General features: G+C 54.2%; 1 pseudogene; it reads right to left on the reverse strand.

Moving 5' to 3' along the window:
• Positions 1 to 1280: 1280 nt before the first annotated feature.
• LOC139048097 (solute carrier family 41 member 1 pseudogene) lies at positions 1281 to 4258 on the reverse strand (annotated as a pseudogene).
• Between the last annotated feature and the right edge of the window lie 269 nt (positions 4259 to 4527).

Below are 4527 nucleotides of genomic sequence, written 5' to 3' on the forward strand. Positions count from 1 at the left end.
CTGTCAGAATTTCGCAGCTTGAAAGATTAAGCCGAACGACCACGGGCAGAGCTATTCTCGATATGGTAGGCCTGCAAACAGACAGGGGACTACGAGGCAAGACAAACATCCCGCTGGACTGCCGAGAAAATATAATCATTCCTCCCCTCCCTCGTAACATGCATCCCATATTCCACACGGAGAGGAGGGAAAAAAGAGCAGAAGCACTAATCAAACGCTTTGATTCAATGAACAGCAAGTCAGTTGCGTACGTGGACGCGGCAAGTGGCAAGTCGGGTGCGGCGGTCGCCTCGGTGGTCGACGGCCGAGGTGCCCCCGTATCGGCCGCCACCATTAGAAGCCGCAACTCGGAAACGGCTGAAGAAGTTGCGATAGCGCTCGCTTGCGTGGGAACGGAAGCAAATTTCATAATTAGTGATAGCAAAACGGCCATCTGGAATTTTGGAAAGGGCAGGATTTCGCCCGAAGCGGCAAGGGTTCTGGCCAGTAGACGGCTGAACAGAAAAATTAGCCTAATTTGGACCCCTGCACACACGTCCGTTCCTGGCAACGAGGCGGCCCACGAGTTAGCCCGAGCTCTCTACTTCCGGGTGGCTGTGGAACCGCCCGACTGCCGGAACATGGACGAGCGTGTGCAAAATTATACGGAGATTGTCGAAAATTATCGGCTACGCAGGAGACTGGTGCCACCACCGGATAAAAGTCTAAACAATAGAGAGGCAGTCGCATGGCGGCGCCTGCAAGCTGGGAACTTCGTAAACCCGGTCTGGGCATACCATGTTATGCATGACAGAGAAACCGATAAGTGCAAACACTGTGGGGCGAGAGGGACCCTCGATCACATAATCTGGGAATGCGCTAGCTCACCAGGGGCTAAAGCAAACATAAATTGTAGAGAGGCCTGGGAAGCCCTGCTGCGGAGCGAGGACCCTACTCCACAGCAACACGCCATCCGCCTGGCGGAAGAAGCCGCGAAGAGTCAAGACCTCTTTGCTTGCTTCTAATCGCGGAGGTTCCGGCCCCCGTCCCCAAGGCCTGTGTGCCGGGGACGGGGAGTAGGGGCCTCCTTATCCGGCGGTACAATAAAGTTGCTATCATCATCATCTGAACGCGCGCAGGAATAGCTATTCATGACCGAACTTCTTGCGTAGCTTCCACAGCGTTGACTGCTATGCATGGAATGGTGAACAGTGTTCTTACCCCTACGACGTACCAAATGCAATAAAACTTCTGGAAACGTCATTATTCCAAGAAAAAGAGAAGACACCAACCTTGGGAAATCAATAGCGTTAAAATTCCTCCGCAATAATTTGCAGACGAACGTCTTTTATAGAAGTGGCACATTTGAACACTTGGCGCAAAGATAACACTCCGAAACAGTTTACTTCACAGTATGTTACTCCAGGACTAGCCACGATATCCTTAGTCTTTCTTGCTTCTGTTAAAACGGCGTCTTTCGCAATCCGCAATAGTCTGAATGACGAGACGTTCACCAACACACACAGTCAGTCGAGAAGCATAAGGGATGCAGGGAAATGTAGTTTATATCACAAATGTGTTACTAGTAGTGCAGAGAAGATGGGCTTGTAGGGAAACCTGAGCGCTGGATGGAAGATGTGACGCCAGTTTCACTGCATGTACTGGATACGCATTGACACGCTATCAGACTCCATTTAACACCTCGTGAGTGTAATTCGGGGCCTTAGTGCGGTATGGGGGGACTTATAACCCTCAGAATCCAGAACACAAGGGCCAAGAGGCCACCGCCGAACAGGTCTCCAAGAGCAGTCAAAAACGGTATGGCCGCGTTGTCCGGATCCACTCCGCGGCTCCATAGAGTATATACTAGAACACGGGCCACGTAAAGCAGGATGCACACCTGAATGAAGGCTGCTACCACGTATAGCGCCACAAAGGGACCACGGAACGCGTCGCCTTTCCCTTCGACGCTGTCGATGACTGCTACAAATACGAGCTGACCCGGAATCAGTAGAAGCAAAAGAAGGCGAGCCGTTCTGGCGTGGAGGCAGCTACCGAAGAAAACAGATATGGGTCCTACGCAGCGGCTCTCGTCCGGTGGCAAGCTAGGCCGCTCGCTACTGAGATGCAAGTACGTGGATATTCGGCTTGCCTGCACGGCCACTAGGTTTCCCCCGACGCCGTTTATGACTGGCTGATAAGCAGCGAGACCTTCGTACTTGGTGCTAGCGATTTCCAGGATGTAACCGCCACCGCTGGAGACGACGACAGCAAAGAGGACGGGCAGCCATCCTTGACTCAAAACCTCCCGCGTGTAAGGGTTCCGGTAAGCCAAGAACGCCCACACCGGGGCTAGAAGCACTACTGCGCCCAGCAGTAAGCCGGACGCCCATTGCTGGTTTCGTAGTGGGACGTGCAGCAACGTGGCGAAGCCCGCAAGCAGCGCCAGGGTAATGACGTCGCCCAGGGAGGCGGCCACAGGCGTTGCCACGTTGTCCGGGTTCATGCGTAGTCGCTGGCACAACACTATAACAAGAACCATCACGCTTGCGAGCACAATGCTAGCGAGCTCCGCCGTAAGCGCCGCGCTAGCGACGAGCGTGAGGACGTGGTTCCAGTCTAAACAGCCTTCTGAGGCGAGTGACTTGACAACAGCGAGCATGGCAGCGACCAGGCCGGCAACGATTGCCTGACACTGGATAAGTGCGAGATTTCCCGCGGCGATGCTTAGCAACGCTGAACGGCTAGCTGCGTTGCCAAGGTTCGCCAGCGTGGACATACGGCAAGCTAGAGTCATTTCGAGATTTCCTTTGAGACCCAGCAGCGGAGGCACCATAACCATCAGCTCAGGGATTTCCTTGAATACGTCCAAGTACTTTGCCTTATTGAGCAGCACGCCGGCTGCTACCATGCCCAGCCCGGCTAGCATGAAAGGAATGAAAACTTGCACGAGAATCTCCAGCGGAGTCTCCACCACCTCTTCGTCCTTGGGCTCTTCGGGTATTGGCTTACTCGGGAGAAATGGCTCTTGCCCGATGATCACAATGGCACTGCCCTCTTCCGCGTCGCTGACGATGGGCTTAGCGGGAAGATCCTGGATGACGTCGTACAGGGAGCCGCGGGGGCAGAATCGCAGCAGCCGCGAGTTGCGGTTACGTGCCGCATCGAATTCGGGGTGCACGCCCGCGGACACTGTGCGTAGCCGGTTAGGGATGTGCGGTTGTCGAAGCACCGAAGTCTCCACTAAGGTGAGCGAGCGCTGGATGGCCGGGTGGCCCCTGTTGGTAACGATAGAAGATGTACAGTCCCCCGTGTGGCAGGAATCCAGGGACTTGGAAACATCTTCAGTTGACTCTGATGCTTCGAATGCTTCATTAGAAAAGCCGATAAGATGTACGCCGTTGGGACACCCGCTGCTGCTATTGACGTTGCTGCCCTTCAAATTGGGGACACCATCACCGATGTTGACGAGGTGCACGCCGTAAGGGTCGTGTGCACCTTCGGTGTTTTCGTTGGTCATGGTTTTACCGGTTCAGAAAGCACGCGGCGCTCCGTTGTTCGATGCTTTCGTGAGGCTACGCAAGACAGGACGACCACGCCTGGCGACCGCCGGGAGGCAGCTGGTGGGTATGAAGGCGGCGCTTGCCGATGTGTCTGCTGTGACAGTCCACGGCATCGGGTGATTGCGGAGGTGGTTCGTCTAAGGGACCCAGCCCGTAAGCGGAAGGCCACTTGCAGTCGACGCGGCTTAGCGGCACCGCGCAAATAAACCTTGACATGGAGCTCGGAACACTCACGCGAACAACACGGCTGTAGAGGCGCAGTCGTCCAAACTCGGCCAGTTATCAAAGGCACACGTTGCGACTGGCCGAGACACGAAGCTGAAACGCTGTCGGTCGCAGAACGTTGTGAACAACGCAGGAAATGACCGTTGTCTGCGCTGTCGAGTGCTTGACGAATGGCGTAATAGTATCTTCGGTGGGCGATAAGGATGAATGAAGTGGCCGCTGCGATGCCGTGCGGGTGTGAGCGCGTGATGTATCAGCACGACATGTGAATATCGTTTTCGGGGAAGGCCCACGCTTGACTAAAGGCTGCGACGCCATAGAACGGTGAATCGCTCGTTGGAACTAACCGTATTTTCCCGTTTTCAATAGTGACGAAACCTTGACGATTCCATCCGATAAGCGACACCGTCGCGAAATACAATCGGTAACATCTGCGTGAGGGCACGTGGGGCCGGAGGAATTTAGATTGTCGACGACGTATAATCAGAGGTTGGCGCCCACGATATTGCCGTCTGGGCAGTGAAGAGGGGCACCGGCGCCTACATTATGGAGGTGACGTGCCGGTACCTTGATAAGCGCCTATGGGAAACATATATATATATATATATATCACATTGTAGAGTGCACACGTGAGGTGCGCATTTCATTTCACTTGTATTCTTTAAAGACACCGTGACGAGGTATTACGTAAGAGGTGGGTTACACAAAACTAACGCAGAAACCATGCGTTAAACTATGGTGAAAGCTGATTGGCGACGCT

Source organism: Dermacentor albipictus, chromosome 7 (genome assembly GCF_038994185.2).
Source record: "Dermacentor albipictus isolate Rhodes 1998 colony chromosome 7, USDA_Dalb.pri_finalv2, whole genome shotgun sequence".
NCBI classification, from domain to species: Eukaryota; Metazoa; Arthropoda; class Arachnida; order Ixodida; family Ixodidae; genus Dermacentor; species Dermacentor albipictus.